Raw genomic sequence first — 21,223 nt, 5'->3', positions numbered from 1 at the left:
CTGGGGATTGAACCTAGGTCTGCCAAAAAAAAAAAAAGATAGTTCAAGGGGCTTTGTAAGCAGGAGGCCTGTATTTAATTTCCAGCACCACCAAGTTTGCCAAATACTACCAGGAGAGATGCCCAAGCAATGAAGCAGAAATAGACTCAAGAGCCTGAGTAAGGCAGGGTGTGGCCCAAAGGCTATAACTCATATTTATCCATCTTTAGATTTTTTGAGATATAATTCATATGCCTCATCCATGTCCAATGCCAAACACACTGCAGGGAAGGAAGCAAAATTTTCCCTCCACTCTTCTAAATTCCTGGCTGAGATATCTCTGTGCCATCCTAGAAAAAGTACCAGAACAACTAAATAGAAAAGAGGAATTTTACTGACAATGAAACACCTTCAGTTGGGAAGGATGTCTACCAGCACTGGCTGGAGAGCAGTTTCAAGGAGAGGGAGTAAGTGGTCTGGTTTTATGCCCAGCAGAGATAAAGTAATAGAACAGTTTATACATATTCTAGTAAATTTTTTCATTAAATCCATGCATATTCATGATGGAACATACTGAACATGCAAAATTGAGGGAGACACAAAGAACATACATCACATGTATGTAAAATGGTGAGACGTTATGGGGGTGTGCCTTTGGTATTGTAACAAAAACCAAGAAGATTCAAAGGGGAAATGGGTTCTATTGTGCAGTCCCCACTGGACAGGACTGGCCGGCCAGGAGCCTGGGGTTCTTATCAGCATCAAGTGTTTCTAAGGTTCCACTTTGGCATGATCAGAGGCCAGTTGGAGCCAATGGGATGTAATGGAGCAACTTGCTTATTTCCACTCTGGAGACGTCTCTGTTCTTTCTTTTTTTTTTTTTTTTTGCTTTTTGGGTCACACCTGGCGATGCTCAGGGGTTACTCCTGGCTCATGCACTCAGGAATTGCTCCTGGCGGTGCTCAGGATGCTGGGAATGGAACCTGTGTCGGCCATGTTGGCTGCGTGCAAGGCAAACGCCCTACCCACTGTGCTATCGCTCCAGCCCCTCTGTTCTTTCTTAAACACACACTTCTCACATCTTTCTAAATAAGTTCCAATAAAACTTTCCAAAAAAGAAAACCGAATGTGAGTAGATGAGAAGGAAAGACATATGTGTTCACCACCTTGAAAGATCAAGCAAGCAAGGGGCATAGAGAGGTGCTCAAGGGAGAGCTCAGACTCAAAAGCAAGTCTTTCTTTATTGTATCTAAATATTAGTCCAAGGAAATTTATTTTTTCCTTTTGTGGGTTGGAGGGAGTTTGGGGCTACATCTAGTGGTATTCAGGAGCTCTTCTTGATGTTGTGCTCAGGAGTCACTCGTGGTGATGTGTGGGACCATGCATTGCTGTGAGTGGAATCAGATGTGGCCGCATGCAAGGGAAGCACCTTAAGCCTGTCTATCTCTCCAGCCCCGCAGATATTTTCTCTAGAAACCAAAGAGAAGCTTCAGAGTAGGTCAGTGTGAGTGGAACTAGTGAGTTCTGAGTGTGTTTCTGGTTTGGGACTATCCCAGTATTCTTTTGTTCCTGAGGTATTTCACATTGCTTAGGAATTGCTTCCCCTGGCCAAACTTGCTTGAAGGGTACAACAGCTAAAAACTCACTTCTTTTATTTGAATGTTAGAAATAATCAGCATTGAACAAAAGAGATTAAATCTGGAAAAAAATAAATAAATCTGGAAAGTCACAGTGCATGCCAACACTGGCTTTGGGTGATTATTTTCACAATTCTCTCTTGACTGGGTCATTTGCCAACTTAATTTCATTTTTTTTTTGCCTTCTTTTCTCTTTTACCATGGTGGTGTGGTAACACTCTTTTGGTCACAACCCAAAGCAATGTTTCCTGGGTTGCACTGGATGTGGGGAACAGGGCAGGGATTGCTCTCATGCCTCGTGTTTGCCAAACAGGTCCTCTTCCACTCATTTTTCTGAGGTGGGTGTATGAGTGGGGTGAGGGTGGGGGGACCCCATGTGCTAAGTTCCAGTTGAGTATGCATTAAGTGCTTCAGGAAAAAGCATGGTAGGGGTCTCCCTGGCCCCTTCCAGCACTGAAGATGCTGCTGAACCAAGCTGAGGTGGTGTCTTAGCTGGTGGTAGATATCAGGACATACTCTCTAATGGGATCACTGTAAGGTTTGCACTACCTTACTTACCTGTTAGCACTTGGGTGACAAATTGTCATTTTTTGACATGCCAATGGAAGCTGCCATCTATATATCACCAAACAGCACTTAGAACAATCCTGGCTATATTACTTAACATTTTTACTCTATCATCTAAGATTAACTCCTAAAGGGGGTTGGCCCCAGAGCTACTGGAGACAGACTAAAACAAATGACAATTTAAAAGACCATGCAGGGTCAGAGCTGTGGGGTAGGGTGCTTGCCTTGCACATGACCAACCTGGTTCAATCCCTGGCATCCCATATGGTCCCCCAAGCCCTCCAGGAGTGATCACTGAGTGCAAAGCCAGGAGAAAGTCCTGGACACCCCCAGGTATGCTCTCCATCACCCTCTCCTGCAAAAAAAAAATACCTCCTTTATTATCTTTTCATCCCTCCTTTATTATCTCTTCAGCCCTGTAATGCACTTTAAGTTATGGCACAATTTTGGTAAGGCATCACATAGTGATTCTACTCCACTTTTTAAAAAAATTGAATCATCATGAATCACAAAGTTATAAGGTTATTCATGATTGAGTTCCAGGTACACAATTTCACAACACCAATCCCTTCACCAGTGTCCACCTTCCCTTCACCAATGTCCCCTATTTCCCTCTCTCCCCACAACTCCATTTTTTTTTGCAAAAAAAAAGCACAAAATCTGCAACAACGATCATGAAACTTCTTTCTTTGTGCTCTGTTAACTTGTAAATATTGTTTTTCTCTTCTCCTTAAGTCCTTTGCATAGTTAATTCAGAGCAATATCCTTTTTGTATGGACACAAGAAGACAGTAAATGCTATGCTTTTGTAATGTGGGAGCTAATGGACTCTAAATGATATTTTCCTCCTGGGCATCTGTTCTCTTAGCTGTCCTTACTTCCTAGCACTCCAAAAGCAGGGTCCCAAAGAGGGACTGGATGGACCCAGGGCAAGCGGTGAGCTATGTGCTACCCTGGCATCGAGATGGGCCTGGCCAAAGTGCCATAATGCTTAACTATATATTAAGAGCTTGGTCATGGACAAATGCTGTCATGATCCAAAAAGTAATAACTATATTCTAACTAGGGTTAGAAGTGATTAATCTGGCCTGAGCGCTGTAGTCTGAATCTGTGGCAAGATGTTCCCAGGAGAGCTGCCCCACAATCCTCAATGTATCTCTTATTGTGTCCATACAAAAATAACTAATATTAAGAAGTAGAACTAAGACATTAATTAAGATGTTAATTGAGGTATCGGACTGAGGAAAGGAGAAAAACACCTTAAGAGGTATTTTGCCCATTGGCAGTCAGGAAGGGCTTTGGAATACCCCTATGTGGTGTTTCTGCCCTTGAGCCTGATGGGCAATCAGAAGGGCTTTCTTATGTTGATTTTGCTACCAGACTGGATGTAGTGTGGGCCCAGAGGGCAAGGGGGAGAAACAAGTAGTGGTTGGAGAGAGGAGAGGATTGGAGGAGAGATGAAAGAAAGAGCAGGGCACCAAGGTGGAGTGCAGAGAGACTAGCAAGGGGGACTGAGGGAGAAGAATGTAGAAGAAAAATGCAGGAGCAGGAGCCTGGAGAGAGAGAGCCCAGGCTGCGAGATGGAGCACAGAGAGATGAGTGGGAAAGACAGAAGGAGACGGGAATGAGGGGCAGTGTGAGACTAGAGTCGGGGGGACTAGAGAGACTGGAACAGGTGCCTGGGGAGAATGGAATAAACGGCAACTGATCAATCAACTGACTTGGCCCCTCATTTCCTCCTCCATCTGGCCCATGTCCTGGGCCACCCCAGCTGGGCGAGCGGCCCAGGCACCCTGAACCTGAGCGACTAGGGGGAGAGCCATCGGGGCCTCTCTCCGGGCTACCCGAAGATTATACACAGCTCATTCCTTATTTTTGATTTTGGGTCATAACCAGCATTGCTTGGTGGTTATGCCCAGCTCTGCTCTTAGGGTCTTACCTGGCAGTGCTTGTGGACCAATGGCCAGGGACCAACTTAGCCCTTCTGTGCACAAAACATGAACTCAGGCCTTTGAGCTATTTCTCAGGCCTCAAACCAACTTCTGTCTCTTGAATATCACCCTTCACACTATGAGTATTCAAACTAACATTATCAGCACTACGTACTAAGATAGGTGGCAACTTTTACACAGCTAAGTCTTTGTTCTTGCCTTTGACATGTCTGCTTATACTGACAACGTGTTTTTCTCTTGTCCTCAGCCTCATGCATCAGTGGGGTCATTATAACGCCAGCCCCTATACTATCTCCACTCATAGAGGCTGTTATTATATCAGTACAGATAATATCCACTGTTCTCATTTCTGTTCTGACTGTATCCCTTGTTTTCCTGGGCTGGGAGTTTCAGTACTTTACCTCAGTACTTTAAAGAATTTTATTATCACAAGCCCTGAAATAATTTTTTTCATCCTCCTATTTAAAGTTGTTAAATTTTACTTTTGTTCTTTGTTAGAACTATCAGTTGCAATTTTTATCAAATTTAAAATAATTGGCTCTTGTTTCTTAAACAAATATTTTGTCTCTCCCAATCCTCATCCTCCCGTGTTTTCTGGGATTCGAATGTAAAAAAAAATTTTTTTTTTATTGAATCACTGTGAAATAGAACCTTACTAAGCTGTTCATGATTAGGTTTCAATCATATAGTCTTCCAACAACCATCCCTCCACCAGTGTACATTTCCCAGCACCAGTGTCTCCAGTTTCCCTCCCATCAACCATCAAAGCCCCACCCACCACACACACACACTGAAGCCTGTCTCTATGGCAGGCACTTATCCTATGACATATATGTGTGTGTGTATATATATGTGTGTATGTGTGTGTGTGTGTGTATCATAAATGAATGCTTTCTATATCTGTCTCTCTTCTTCTGTCACTCAGCATGATACTCTCCATGTCCATCCTTTTATAGGTAAATTTCATGACTTCACTTTCCCTAATAGCTGCGTAGTATTCCATTGTGTAGATGTACCATGTTTCTTTATCCATCTTTTGTTCTCGGGCACTCAGGTTGTTTCCAGATTCTGGCTATGGTGAATAGTGCTGCAATGAACATAGGAGTGCCAATGGTGTTCCTGCTGTGTGTTTTTGGGCCCCCGGGGTATATTCCCAGAATGTATTGCTGGGTCAAATGGGAGCTCAATTTCTTATTCTGTGAGGAATGTCCAGATTGTTTTCTAAAAAGGCTCGACCAGTCAGCATTCCCACCAATAATAAAGGAGAGTCCCTTTCTCCCCATGTCTATGCCAGCACTGGTTGCTCTTGTTCTTTTGGATATGTGCCAGTCTCTATGGTGTGAGATGATATCTCATTGTTGCTTTGATTTACATGTCTCTGATGATTAGTGTGGGCTGGAGTGATAGCACAGTGGGTAGGGCATTTGCCTTGAACTCAGCTGACCAGGCCAACCCAGGTTTGATTCCTCCATCCCTCTCGGAGAGCCTGGCAAGCTACTGAGTGTATCTCGCTGCACAGCAAAGCCTAGCAAGCTACCCATGACATATTTGATATGCCAAACACAGTAACAACAACTCTCACAACGGAGAAGTTACTGGGCCTGCTCGAGCAAATCAGTGAACAACGGGAGAACAGTGACAGTGACAGTGATGATTAGTTATAAAGAGCATTTTTCCATGTGCCTTTTGGCTATTAGAATTTTGGAATTTGAATTTCTTTTTCTTTTTTTTTTTAATGTAGGCATACTGCTTTTTATTCAGCCATTGATTATGCTGATTGAATTGGGCGTGAACTTGACATTAAAGGTAAAAGGTAAAGGCCCTCCTGTTGATCGTCGATTTGCTCGAGCGGGCCCAGTAACGTCTCCATTGGAGACTTTGTTGTTACTGTGTCTGGCATATCGAATACATCACGGGGAGCTTGCCAGGCTCTGCCGTGCGGGCGAGATACTCTCGGTAGCTTGCCGGGCTCTCCGAGAGGGGCAGAGGAATCAAACTCGGGTCGGCCATGTTGGCCGCTTGTAAGGCGAACGCCCTACTGCTGTGCTATCGCTCTTCTTAAAAATTTTTTTTTAATTTTTAATTGAATACCTGTGTGATAGACCCTTATAAAACTGTTCATAATTGAGTTTTAGTCATACAATAATCCAGCACCTATCCTTCCACTAGTGTACATTTCCTACCACCAATGTCCCCTGTTTCCCTACCAGCATCCCCCTCCCCCACCCAGCCTCCCTCTGTGGGAGGCACTTTCTGTCTCTCTCTCTTTCTCTCTCTCTCTCTCTCCCTCTCTCTCTCTCTCTCTCTCTCTCTCTCTCTCTCTCTCTCCTTTTCCTTTCGTGCATTATTTATGGTTTACAATACAGGTGCCAAGAGGTCATGGTGTTTGTTCAGGGTATTCAGTATTTTTATCAGGGCAGTAAGGTTGGAGTAGCTTTTCAGTTGGGTGGCCACTTTGAGGTGTGGACGTGACTGCCAAGACTTTCAGGAGTATTGAAAAGTGGGGGAGATAGCCTATCCCAACCACGATAAGTTCCTTTTTTTAACTCTTAGAATAAAACATGAGATCATCTCCTCCTTGCCGTGTGAAGTCTCCCCTACCTCTCTCCTTAACACCCAAGGTCTCTTGACACAAGATATAGATATATTCCTTACACTCCCTATTTTACTTTAGAATTTTCGGTCATGTAAGTTCTCCATATACAGTGATCACCTTCTAAGACTATATGGACTATTCATCTATCCCAAGAAGACCCCAGAATGATGGGGGATTTTCCCTTCTACCCCACACTAACCAGCGTACTCTTTTTGGTTGTTCATTTTTTGCCACACCTGATAGTGCTCAGAACTTACTCTGCACGCAGGAGTCAGTCCTGGTGGGCTCAGAGGATCATACGGGATGACAGAGATCAAACCTGGGTCAACCATGTGCAAGGCAAGCATCCTACCTGCTGTAAGATCACTTTTGTCCCCTATAGTCTTAATTTCTTAGCTTATTCCAACTTGTGTCTGATCAAGTTCTTGCCTATATTAAGAGCCCCATATCCTCCCTCAACACACACACACACACACACACACACACACACACACACACACACACACACGGTGGCTTTTCCAGGGGTTCAGCCCATATTACAGCCCTAGACCAAGTCAACCTGCATATCCTTCCACCTGAGAACACCAGCATGCAGTCATGGGCCTACAATCAATCATCACTCTTCACCCCAGAACAGGGTTGAAGAGGGACCAATCTCTAACAAATCAAACCCTGTCTCCAACTGTCTCATCTAGGTTGTATAAATTCTTATGAAGTTCTGTACTCCCATTCATGGATTTCCTCTTCTTGCATAAGAAACAAATAAACTCATGACTATTGTTGTCTCTTTTCTTTGATATATACCTTCCGGAACATGGCAGTACGTTTATAAGAGCTATTTTAATATCCTTGTTTACCAGAACTATATTTGCTGTGATTACTGGATCTTTCTCTATTGACTGACTTTCTACTAAAATTTAGATTTTCCTGATTCTTCATATGCATAATTCTCTCTTTTACATCGCATACAAGGTAAATAGGGTTTTCAGTGTAGGATAGATGCTTTTTTTTATTCCTCCTCCCCCCCCCCCCCCCTTGATATTCCTTTAAATAGTCTGTTCTGGAACTCACTGTTCTGGAACAATAATCTCTTTCTTCTGAGAACTTTTTAGGTACTACTAAGATAATACCTTTTTTTTCACCCTCCTTAGTATCTTTCTCAGTGCTCTGTTTCTGATGAATCTCTCCACCCTGACTTCTGTAACATTTATCTTTCTTCATCTGGGCTGTGGCCCTGGGAATGACACCTCTGGGTCCCTTTGGGTGATGCTTCTCTGGACTAACACTTCTAAAAACTCACTTCAAATCTCTGCAGATGGATGTTTGGACTTCTCTGGAGTTTTCCCCATAGTGCTCTCTTCACTCTGATGTCTAGTCACCTTTGCCTCCCCCACCTCCACTCCCTAACTTAAGGATCTCCCTGGTACCTCTGCTCCAAGACAGCTGACACTCCTGGTTGCAATAATCTGGGTAGAACAACCCTGTCTGCTTATTGTTCAGTGACTGAAAGGGATGCTTTGACTGCTTCTCAGGAACACCTTGGGCTATGACAGCAGTTGGTTGGGAGAGATCCCCAACCTCTGTCCCTAGTTTTCACTGTCAGTAGTAGGACATTCATTCCCTTTGTGATGTTCAAAAGATAGGACTTAAGACCTTGCTACTTAACGAATGTGGGGCTCATAAACCAGCAATGGACACCCCTGGGAGCACCCCCACAGACACTCACTGAGTAATCTTCCTTTCAGTTTCCTTTCTAGGCCTTCATGCCCAGATTGTACTCATTAAATTGTACACCAAAAATCATTGGAATCAACAAGTGGCATGAAAATGCTCTGTTGTCTAGCTTGTCCTTGGTCCAAAACACTTACTGTAGGGAAGGACCCTTGATCCTATATTCTTTAAAATTTAAATTTGGGGGGGTACACCTGACAGTGTTCAGGGATTACTCCTGGATCTGGGCTGAGGATCACCCTTAGAAGACCCCAGGAGACCATTGAGGTAACAGGAATCGAACCAGGGTTAGGACTGTGTAGAAGGCCAACAGCCTATACCCACTATACTATCTCTCTGGCCCTCTTAATACAACGTTTTGTATGGACATGCATTTTTATTTTCTTTGGGCAAATATCTAAGAATAAAATTATCAGGTCATGTAGTATTATTGTTTTATTATTCTGAGGAACTGCCAAAGTTTTTCAAAGGAACAGTTCCAGTTTTTGCTCTTACCAGAAATATATGGACATTGCAATTTCTCCACAACATTTTCAATAATTTAAAGTTGTTTAAAATCTATTTTTAAAAATTTGAGGATGACTTGGGCTAAACTTGGCAATGCTCAAGTACAGCCCAAACTATGTATGCAGGAGTGACAGTTGGCAGTGCCTGGGTGACCATATGTGGTACTTGAGAGTTGAACCAGAGTTTGCAGGATGTAAGGCAAGTGCTTTAATCCTTGTGCTATTTCTCCAGGACTGTCAATGCCTTATCATATTCCTTCTTAAAAGAAAAAAAGGGGGGGGGGGCTGGAGCGACAGCAGAGCAGGTAGGGCTTTTGCTTTGCATGCGGCTCACCCGGTTTCGATTCCCAGCATCCCATATGGTTCCCTCAGCACCGCCAGGAGTAATTCCTGAGTGCAGACTCAGGAGTAACCCCTGTGCAGTGGTGGGTGTGACCCAAAAAGCAAAAAAAAAAAAAAAAAAAAAAAAAAGGCCTACCACCCATGTCAGCCACCATGTCAACTCACTCATCATCCCTGCTCCACCAAATCTCAACTAAATCTCCCAGAAGACCCGTGTCAAGCAGCTAACCTACCTCGTGGAATTGCCAACCCGCAGCTGAAAACTCCGAAGTGTCCATGGGAGCCTGGGGGCGAATACCCGCCCACCAACGCTCCCGCAGTAGCATCTATCCCCACTACTACAGCTACGCCAAGGGTTCAACTCCACCACCACACGAGTATTCTCTGCAGAGACAGCACTCTCTAGTAATTTCAGTTACCTGGGCCTGGACTGAGAAATTGGTGTTTTTTTTTTTTTGAGGTCTTCGGGTGAACAGCCTCCCGCCCACCCTCTATACTTCCGAAAGTCCCCGCAGCCCTGCCCACCACCCATACCTGCTACCTCACTGACTCTGGCCCAGACCACAGATCTGAAAGTATCTGCAACCAAAAGCTTAATGAATTTTTAGACAAGGACTTACCAGCCCTGCAATCAGATATAACAATGTTCATATCAACTTATTTTCTAGATCTATTGATTTTATTTTATTTTTATTTATTTAAATAAATAAAAGAGAGCCCAGCAAGCTACCGAGAGTATCCCGCCTGCACAGCAAAGCCTGGCAAGTTACCTGTGGCGTATTCAATATGCCAAAAACAGTAACAAGTCTCACAATGGAGACATTACTGATGCCTGCACAAGCAAATCGATGAACAATGGGAGGACGGTGCTACTGTTCTTATTTATTTATTTATTTATTTACTTATTTATTTTTGTGTTTTGTGCCCCCATGCCTGGGTGTCCTCACCGGGGCCCCTTAGAGAGGGCCAGGTTGAGTTTCTCTCCCCACCTCCAGCAGAGCCCTGGCAGCTGAAGACCTCTGGAGCCAACCAAAGTCATGCTTAAGACCACTCTCCACATGCTTGGATGAGCCTCACGCATGAAGGAACCAGCAGAGGAACCCAGGTATGCAGGACCCGAAGCTGAGATCTCAAAGCCTGTTTGGATCAGGACTGGGTCTCCTCTACCCAGATCCCCAATCTTCCAGTAGTTAGGCATTCACCAACCAACTGCCCTAGGCGCAGTGTAATCCCATCAACGGCCAAGACCCAGAGACTATAATTCTGAGCTCCCAGAAGCACATGGCCACATTTGCAGCCACATGACCTCTTACTGTCTAGTTCTCACTCTTGGAGAACCCGGCAGGCTACCTAGAGTATCCTGCCCGCACAGCAGAGTTCGGCAAGCTCCCCATGGCATATTCAATACGCCAAAACCCAGTAACATTGTTGGGTCCATTCCCCTGACCCTGAAAGAGTCTCCAATTGCTAAAATCTTAGGGCTAGGACGAATGGAGATGTTACTAGTGCCACTTGAGGAAATTGATGAACAATGTGATAACAATGACAGTGATAGTGAATTTTGTGTTTTGGGTCACACCCAGTGATTCTCAGGGGTTGCTTCTGGCTCTGCACTGAGGAATTAATCCTGGCAGTGCTGGGGGGCGCCATAAGAGATCCTGGGCATAGAACCCAGGTGGGCTGTGTGCAAGGCAAATGCCAAACCCATTGTACTACCATTCCAGCCCTCATCAATGGATTTTAACATAGCAACTTTGTTACTTTATTATCTAATTTTAATCTTAAAATTGTATCAATACAATTCCTGATTTTTTCTATGTTAAAAAAAAATAGAGCCATGCTAGTGGGTATGAAGTGGAATTCTTTCTTTCTTTCTTTCTTCCTTCCTTCCTTTCTTTCTTTCTTTCTTTCTTTCTTTCTTTCTTTCTTTCTTTCTTTCTTTCTTTCTTTCTTGGACACTCCCAGTGATTCTCAATGGTTACTCCTAGCTCTCCCCTCAGGAATTACTCCTGGTGGGTCTAGGGGGTCCATATGGGATGCTGAGGATCAAACCTTGGTCTGCCACATGCAAGGCAAATGCCCTGCCCACTGTGCTATCACCCTGCCCCTGAAGTGGAATTCTTTAGTTTGACACGTTTATTTTGTGGTCAATTATAGCAAACATCTTTTCAGAGACTTCCTGGACGTTTGTATATTTTCTTTTTAAAACACACACACATATTTACTTATTTGTTTATTTATTATGTTTACCAAGCAGTGATTGGGACTTACTCCTGGCTCTGTGCTCAAGGATCACTACTAGCAGGGCTGAGTGAGCCATATGAGATGCTGGGGACTGAACCCGGTTGGCTGTGTACAAGGCAGGCACCCTACCATCTGTGCTGTCTCTGAGGCTCTGCATATCTTTCTGGAGACATGTCTTTTCAAATTGTCTGTTAAAAATTATGTTGGGGCTGGAGTGATAGCATAGTGGGCAGGGCGTTTGCCTTGCATGCAACTGACCTGGGTTCAGTTCCCAGCATCCCATATGATCCCCCAAGCACCATCAGGAGTAATTCCTGAGTGCATGAGCCAAGAGTAGCCCCTATGCATTGCCAGGTGTGACCCAAAAAGCAAAAAATTAATCAAACCCTTTTATTTTCATTTAAATTTGGGCTACTTCAGGAATATTAATAGATGATAATACAGAATATGAATTTCCCAGAGAGTTTATAGGATTTTCTCATGCACAGTACCATGTGATGGTGAGGATCTATCATAAATTGAACTGTGAACTTCTCAAAGAAGGAATTTTTCTCCCCAATTAAATTATACAGTGTAGGAAGAGCTAATTTTGACCAATGTAAACTTGGACTAGAATAAAACAAGCCTATTGACTTATGTTTTTCAGCAGCACAGACTTATTAGTGATTTGCTTTGTAAATTCCATTTCCTTTTTCACTCCTGCTAATCTGTGAGCCAACAGAGTCAGCTGCTCTGACATTCAACATAAGCATTTATTCTTTTAATAGAATACTATCTAGTATTTGAATAATGTAGAACTGATGTAACATTTTCAGTGATATAGGTTATAATACACCACTAATGATCAGAATTTGTTTTAATTATTGGCACACTCGTTTTCTATTGTGTGCTTTATCAAACTTTCACACATATAATATTTTCAGTTCTTTAGACTTATATCAAAAGTCCTCCCAAATAAAAGAATTTGAAAACAAAGGGATTAGGGATTGACCTTGAATTTTCATGCCCATCTGTTAGGTCTTGGGATCAGAGTTATATGTCTTTTTGAACGTTTTTGGACAAACTGGCAGGCTACGGAATGTAGCCTGCCCACACGGCAGTCTGGCAAACTCCCTGTGGCGAACCCAATATGCCAAATACCAGTAACAATGATGGGTCTCATTCTCCTAAAGAGCCTTGAATATAATCTCAGGGCTAGGATGAAGGAGACGTTACTGGGGCCTGCTCGAGGCAATCGATGAATAACAGGATGATTTGTGATTTTGTGAACATTTTTTAAAAAAGGTAAAGGTAAAGGCCCTCCCGTTGATCGTCGATTTGCTCGAGCAGGCCCAGTAACGTCTCCATTGGAGACTTTGTTGTTACTGTGTTTGGCATATTGAAAAAAATTATTTATTGATTCACTGTGAGAAAAGTTACAAAGCTTTCAGGTTTAAGTCTCGATGATCAAACAATGATCAAACACCCCTGCCCTCACCAGTAATTATTTTTCACCACGAAGAACCCCAATATACCCTCCTCCCGCCCCTCCCAATGCCTGTGATTTCTACTTAACTCTCTACTTTGAATACATTCATTATTTTGACATTATTGGCTGGAGCGATAGCACAGCGGGTAGGGCGTTCGCCTTACAAGCGGCCGACATGGTCGACCCGAGTTCGATTCCTCCGCCCCTCTCGGAGAGCCCGGCAAGCTACCGAGAGTATTCGACATGCCAGACACAGTAACAACAAAGTCTCCAATGGAGACGTTACTGGGCCCGCTCGAGCAAATCGATGATCAACGGGAGGGCCTTTACCTTTACCTCGAGCAAAATTGTTTGGAATTTCCCCCCCAACAATCAGAACTGCTGAAAAGGCATTGTGAAATAATTTGTTTTCTATTGCTGGTTATGAAAACCATATGATGTTGCGCAGCCGCAATAGCGACCACGTGATTTTGGATTTCTGATATTTTATTAAGTCTGGAGGGATGTCTGCCAAGAGCCGGATAATTACGAGATTGGTTTCTGTGTGTCTGATGCCATGGCTGTGCCAGAGAGTCGCTTGTGGGGGGAACTCATGGCCTAGGTTGGGTGGGAAGGACGAGCTGGTACCGCCCCCCTTCCCATGAGGCTGCAGTTGCCCTGTCACTGCTGGCTCATACCTAGCTTTCCAATAAGCTCTGAGGCGGCAGCCACTGTGCTGCCAGGGGAGAGGGGAAAAAAGCGGAAGAGACAGATACCCTTTCCCTCCCCAGGGCGGGGGGTGGGGGGGAGGAACATGGTGCCGGAGTTGAACGCATAGTTCATTCATGTTTCTGCTGCAAGTTGCTGGGCTCTGGATTAGGTCCATGGTCCTCTGGTGCTGTGACCGTGCCTGAACATATTATTTTATTTCCAGAAAATTTTATGTTTAAACGCACATATAAGAAATAATCCAGAGGGGTTAAATTTATCTCAAATGTAACATCCTATAAAATAAGGATATTGACATTGATAAATCAAGATCCAAAACATTGACACAAAACATGGAGGAAACCCATGAAGCAAATCAGAGGAAGATGCCCTGAAAATACAATCGTTAACCAATGGTAGTCTTGCTCTTGAAACCTGTATTTGCCCTTGACCATGTGTCACTCTTGCTTATCTCCATGGCTCTTTGCTTGCCTCTCCACTGTGGAGAAGATTATGTTCTCTTTTAAAACATGGACTTCTCCCTTTATCTCTCCTCAAATCTTTCTAAATAAGGTAAAATAAAATTTTTCTTGCTTCACCAAAAACAAAACAAAACAAAAAACAAAAACACTCCAAAAAACCAGAAACCAATTGTATATCTTACCATTATTCAACTAATATTGGTTTAATACCAGAGGATCCTGTTTTGTTTTGGGTCACACCCTTCAGTGCTCAGTGGCTGCTCTGAGTTCTGTGTTCTGGAGCTGCATCCAGTGTTCAGAATACTCTGGTGTGCTGGGGAACCCGTGCATCTGCCCCGACCCACGGGACTAGTCAACGTGGATAACCAGGAAAGGGTGCACGAGTGGAAAAAAAGAGAGACAGACGAATGGGAGCAAGACAAGACTCTGATCAAACTCCAAATTATCTCACTCAAGCTAGCTTTTTATAATTGATTACATGAGGAAGTGGGCAAAATGGGGAATTAAGAAAGCATGCAGATTTTCAGTGAATCAGGGTGTGAGCCCTAATGGCGGGCTCATGGCACTTAACTCCGGTGTAGCTCAGAAACTTACACAATGTACTTTAACATTTTTCCAAGAAGAGATTAGTTCCTAAATTGCAGGTCAGGCTGTACTGACCTTTTGGCTCCCGGCATGCATCTACATGCAAAACATGTGCACAGTCCACCATATCATCTCTCTAGCCCTCCTCCTGGGTCTGCACTCAGGAATCATTCCCTGTGGGGCTAGGAAGACCAGGTGGAATGTCAGGGGTCAAACCTGAGTTGGCCACATGCAAGGCAAGTCTCCTACTCAAATACAACATCCTGTAAGATAAAGTTGGGTACCCCCAAATCTAGTGGTGCTGACTGAAAGGGCTGACATTGATCAGCACTCCAGTTATTGTCTAGACAAATCAAAGAACTGCATCACCATAAATTACAGACCAAGCAAGGAGGCGCTCAGTTCTCTAGGACCCCAGTGTGTTTTTTTCATTAAGGAAAAGACCTACATGATGGCTAAAAACTAAGTGTGCTGATGAGATTCAGAACCCCATCAAATTTAGCTGACAACGTGGATAGTGGAGCCCTACTACAATGCACCATCAACTTGAAGCTTCTGTAGCCACTAGAGACTCAGACTAGAAAACAAGGCCCACCACTCAAGAGAGCAGCTGAAATGCAAGCAGGGGGCATGCCTGGATTTGAAATCAATGCCAGTCTCTGTGGCACCAACAATCTCCTTCACAGAGAAGAGAAAGCTCCAGGCATTTGCCCAGGGTAGGGAGCTGGGACTAGACCGAGGTCGTTGTGAATTTATTTATTTGGTTGTTTGTTTTTTTATTTCTTTTTGCGGTCATACCTGGTGCAAGGGCGGCTTACTCCTGGCTCTGCTCTCAGGGATCACTTCTGACAGGGTTTAGGAGACCATATGGGGTGCTGGGGATCGAATGTGGGTCAGCTGCACGCAAGGCAGGCATCCAACCCACTGTTCTCTCTCCAGAGCAGGTCCCAATTTAGCAGAGGCCCCACTCAGTTGTAGCACCAGAGTCTCAGAAGGGAAACCATTGCTTCCAGAGCCTTAGGATGGAAACCAGGCAGAGAGAAAACCGAGCAAAGGGAATCACATTCGGGCTGCCCCTCACCACCCAAAGCTGCAATGGAAGGAAAACCACTGATAGATCTCACCTCATCCCTCACACCCAAAGTATGAAAAACAAAACAGAATTCAAGAGCCAAAATGCCTCTCATTGAAAAGACAAGGTAAAGGTAAAGGTAAAGGCCCTCCCGTTGATCGTCGATTTGCTCCAGCGGGCCCAGTAACGTCTCCATTGGAGACTTTGTTGTTACTGTGTCTGGCATATCGAATACTCCCGGTAGCTTGCCGGGCTCTCCGAGAGGGGCGGAGGAATCGAACTCGGGTCGGCCATGTTGGCCGCTTATAAGGCGAACGCCCTACCCTCTGTGCTATCGCTCCAGCCCCATAAAGACAAAGCAAATGCCAAAAGTGAGTAAGTCTGGAGAAGCAATTGATGAGAAAGAAAAAAATGTTTGGAAATCAATGTCAATGTCAAGGTGTCAAAGCCAAGAAAATGGGGACTCTTAACAGTAAATTTCAAATAACTTATGGTCATTGGGACTGTGACAGGTATTGCATTAAATCTGTGTGTAACTTTGAAAAAAAATATATATATATATGCACGCCTACAAAAAAAATTTTTTAAAAATAAAATAAAATAACTTATGGAGGTCTAAGAGATAGTACAGGGAGGCAAGGAGCTTACCTGGTACGCAGCCAACCTGGGTTATACCCCCATATCACATATGGCCCCCTGAGCTACCATGGGAGTGATCCTGAGCACTGAACCAAGAGTATGATCTGATCATTGCCAGATGTGGTACAAAAAAAACAAAACAAAGCATAAAAAAGTATCACATGCATCTTTCAGAATGGGGAGAAATGTTTGTTGTTTTAAACCATTAGATTATTAAGTGTCCTTTTGGGAGCACACCCCGCTGTGCTAGGGCTTACTCTAGGCTCTATACTCAGGATCACTCCTGGAAGGACTCAGGTACCATGTACGGTACCAGGAATCAAATCCAGTTCAGCCTGTTGCTTCAGACCCTTATGATCATTTTAATTGAGATTAGAAATTTTGATATCCCATGTTCAACACTAGTATATTAAAATGCAACTGTCTTTTGTATTAAATCTAGGTTTGGAATATCTAGGTTTTGTATTAATTCTAGGTTTAGAATTCTAGGTTTTGTATTTAATTCTAAAGTTTCTTTCTTCTTCCTTTCTTTCTTTCTTCCTTTCTTTCTTTCTTTCTTTCTTTCTTTCATGAAAGCATTGTGTGATTTTTGACAGAGGAATAACCCCACATCATCTGCAATCAGGGACTATTTGACCTTTTTGTTTTTGATGTGTATGTTTTTTATTTTTATTTCTTGCCTATCTACTGCATTGAACCTCCAACATCATACTAAACAAGAGATGAGAGCAGACATCCTTTCCTTGTTTCTGGTTCTGAGAATTTCGCCTCATATATGGAGCGCATGGATTACTGTAGATAACATTGTTTTATCCTTTCTCCCTTGCCCCAGATAGTTTCAGTTATTGGGTTACACCCATCACAGTTCTCCCGAGGCACTCCTATTCCTCTGTTGCTTTCCTTATCTGTCAGTCACCAATATTCCCAAATCAGACCCTATGACTTGTAAGGTCAGATCCTTCCAAGGACTCTAGATTTTGTATTTGTAAATAAAATATTGCTTTTCTCTTTCCCTTATGTCCTTTGCATAGTTTACTTTAGAGCAATGTCCTTTTATATAGACACAGGAAAACAGTTAATCTTATGCTTTTGTAACTTGGGAGTTAACTGACTCCAAATAATATTTACTCCTGGGTGTTTGCCATATTTACTTGACTTAAACCTCAATTGCCCTTAGTTCTTAGCACCCCAAAAGCAGGGTCCCAACAAAGGAACTGGATGGACCCAGGGCAAGCTATAAGCTACCCTGGTATTGAGACTGGACAAGCCAAGTGCCATGAAACCTAAGTTAAGGGCATGGTAGTGGATGAATTCTGTCATGACCCAAAGAGAAGTGACTGGAGAAAGACCCTGCTGGGGTTAGGAAGGACTAATCTGGTCTGGGATCTGAAGCGAGATATCCCCTGGAGAGCTACCCTATACGCTTAATATATCTCTTACTGTGTCTATACAAAATGACTAGAAAGATTATTAAGAAGTAAATCTAAGATGATTGTTTATGAACTAAGGATAGGAGAAGATATCCATGAATGTATCTCCTAGCAGGAGGATCTCCTAGCAAGAGGAGATCTTTGTCTTAGAAGAGCTTCCCCAGAAGGAAGGGAAGGGCTTTACATATGTTGATTGTGCTATCTGACCTATGGTAGTTGCTACCTCCAACCTTTGGTGTTTGGGACTCTAGACTAAACCCGCGAGACTAGCATGAGGGACAGGAGGAAATGGGACTGAGGGCCAGTGTGAGACTGGAATGGGTGAGACTAGAACGGGGAAATAAACAGCAACTGGTCACTAACCAGCCTGGCGCCCTGTTCCGTCATGTGTCTGTTGGCAGCGTCTGCAGGCTGGGAGGGGAAGCAACTCTTGGCCACAGAACTGGAACGTGGTGGGAGAGAGCCTGTATGTTCATTTATTGAATACACAGATTCCTTCTAACAAGTTGAGGAAGTTTGCTTCTATTTTCCTGAAAGCTTTTATTATTAATTGATGCTGAATTTTTGCAAAAGCTTTTCTGCATTGATTAATAGGATCTTATGATGTTTTCTTCTTAAGCTTTTAATAAGGTGAGTTACAATGATTGCTTTTCAAATATTGCAATCCTGAATTAAATTTGGCTGGATCATCATTTTAAGTGTTTTTACATTTTATGAGAGCTATTGGTATGTAATGTTTCCTTGTCTGTTTGCTTTGTACTTTCTTTTTTTTTCCCCTTCTTTGTTCACTTTCAGGGGCCACTTTCAGAGGTGCTCAGAGATTAGTCCTGACTGTCCTCAGGGATCATTCCTGGTGGGCTCCGTACCATGTGGGGTGCTGGGTATTAAATCTGGGTCAGCCTCATGCAAGGCAAGTACCCTACCTGCTCTACTATCTCTCCAGCCCCTGTTTTGTACTGTCTGGTACGATTTTGGTATATTATATTAGGGTGATGTGCATAATGTGTTATTATTTTTTTTCTTTTATTCTAATATTTTCTGGCAGGATTGTATACAATTGATGTTCAATCTTTCTTTCTTTCTTTCTTTCTTTCTTTCTTTCTTTCTTCTTATTTTTTTATTAGTGAAACACCATGAGGTACAGTTGTAGACTTACAGATTTTTGTGCTTGAGTTTCAGTTATACAATGATTGAATACCCATCCCTCCACCAGTGTCCATTCTCCACCTCCAATGTTCCCAGAATCCCTCCCACCCCCCACCCCCCCCCCCCATCGCACCCCACCCCTGTGGCAGGGCTTTCCCTTTTGTTTTCTCTCTCCTTTTGGGTGCTGTGGTTTACAAAAAAAGGCATTGGGTGGCAACCATGTTTGGTCTATAGTCTACTTTCAGCATGCATCTCTCATCCTGGGAGGATCCTCCCAACACACTTTATTTGGTACTCCCTTCTCTATCTGAGCTGCCTTCTCCCCCAGCATGTGCGGCTGGCCTCCACGCCATGTAGTGAACCTCCTGTAAATCTTTCAATATTTAGAAGAAATTTATAATAAAACCGCTTGATCCTATTTCATTTTACTTTCATTTAAAAATATTTTATTTGGGGGAGGTTTTAAATTATGAACTTAATTTCTTTAATAGTTAAGAGGTTTACAATAATTTCTTTTTTTGTGGTCCTCCTTATCAAATACCCAGTCTCATGCATGCAAACCACAACTCCAGTCCCCATGAAATCCATTCCTTGGGGACCAGAGTAGGGCACCTGCTTTGCACGTAGCTGGCCCCAGTTCGATCTCTAGTACCTCATATTGTCCTCCAAAACTGCCAGGAGTGAACCCTGAGCCCAGAACTAAGAGTAAGCCCTGAGCACAGCTGGGTGTGCCCCCTCCCCCAACAAAACCAAACTAAAGAAAATCCATCTTTTTTCTTAAGAAAAATATTTTTAATAGAGGTTGGATAATCCCATGTCTTTAGAAAAGGGGGTGGGGGCTGGAGTGATAGCACAGCAGGTAGGGCATTTGCGGGGAGCTGCCTGCTTATGCAGGGTCCTTACACGGACCTAGCTCTGGGAGCTGCCTCATTCAAGTGTACTTGGCATAGCTCTCTGTTCTGCCACCTCTAATACGTGGAGTAGTCATTATGTTGACAATTCAAGCCTACAGAGAAGTTAATACTTCTTCATCCTCAGTTTGCAAGAGAAGTTAATAAGAAATGGATGCATTGTGATTTTGTGGCATATGCAGGAAATAACACCTTGGTAAATCATGGAAAGTACACAGGAAGGGTCAGAGTGTTCTTCCGTATACTTTGCTATTATTTCTACCTTGTTCTTATTTTCTGTTACTGATCTAAGTAGCATTGTTTTCATTATATTATGCTTCCTATGCTTGTTATGATCAAAGAAATGTATGATCTTGGAAATATGTTTTTTGCAATTACAATGGATGATTTTACCTGCCAAGTTCCTTATAGAGATGTATAAGAGGCTGTCTGAAATAAAGATCAATGCTGCTGTTCCATGAGAACTCAGCCGTCTCAACCACTTGTATATAGTTTCTTTGATCCTCACCTTCCCTCTCAACCTGTTCGACTGTCGGCTGGTCTGGCAGGTGTTTGCCTTGCACACGGCTGACCCAAGTCCGATTCCCAGCATCCCATATGGTCCCGTGAGCACCGCTAGGAGTAATTCCTGAATGCATGAGCCAGAAGTAACTCCTGTACATCGCAATAAATAAATAAATAAATATATTTTAAGAATGGGGTGATGAGAACAGGAAAAGCCAGGCAAAGCAATTTCAGGAAAAGAATGAAAAGGAAAGGAGAAACAAAGCCCTAGATAAGCAGAAGTTGTGACAATACCACAACAGAAATTAGATAGCCTATTCTTCACATAGGAATGATGCAGATTTGGTAAGTGGCAGTGCTGGGTGAACAGAAACCAATTTACTGGTAATTGGAGTAGTTGACATTCTCTGGGTTAACCATACACTTTAAGATAAATTTCTGTAAAATGATGATGAAAAGGGCTGGAGCGATAACACAGTGGGTAGGGCGTTTGCCTTGCACAAAGCCAACCTGGCCAACCTGAGTTCGATTCCTCTGCCCCTCTCAGAGAGCCCGGCAAGCTACCTAGAGAATCTTGCCTGCACGACAAAGCCTGGCAAGCTACCCGTGATGTATTCGATATGCCAAACACAGTAACAACAAGTCACAATGTTACTGGGCCCGCTCGAGCAAATCGATGAACAACGGGAGGACAGTGACAGTGACAGTGATGATGAAAAATAAAAACAGTCCCCCATGGACCAGGA

Source organism: Sorex fumeus, unplaced genomic scaffold (genome assembly GCF_029834395.1).
Source record: "Sorex fumeus unplaced genomic scaffold, SorFum_2.1 ptg000063l, whole genome shotgun sequence".
Classification (NCBI taxonomy): domain Eukaryota; kingdom Metazoa; phylum Chordata; class Mammalia; order Eulipotyphla; family Soricidae; genus Sorex; species Sorex fumeus.
The sequence above is the reverse complement of the archived record's forward strand: the minus strand, read 5'-3'. Positions refer to the sequence as shown.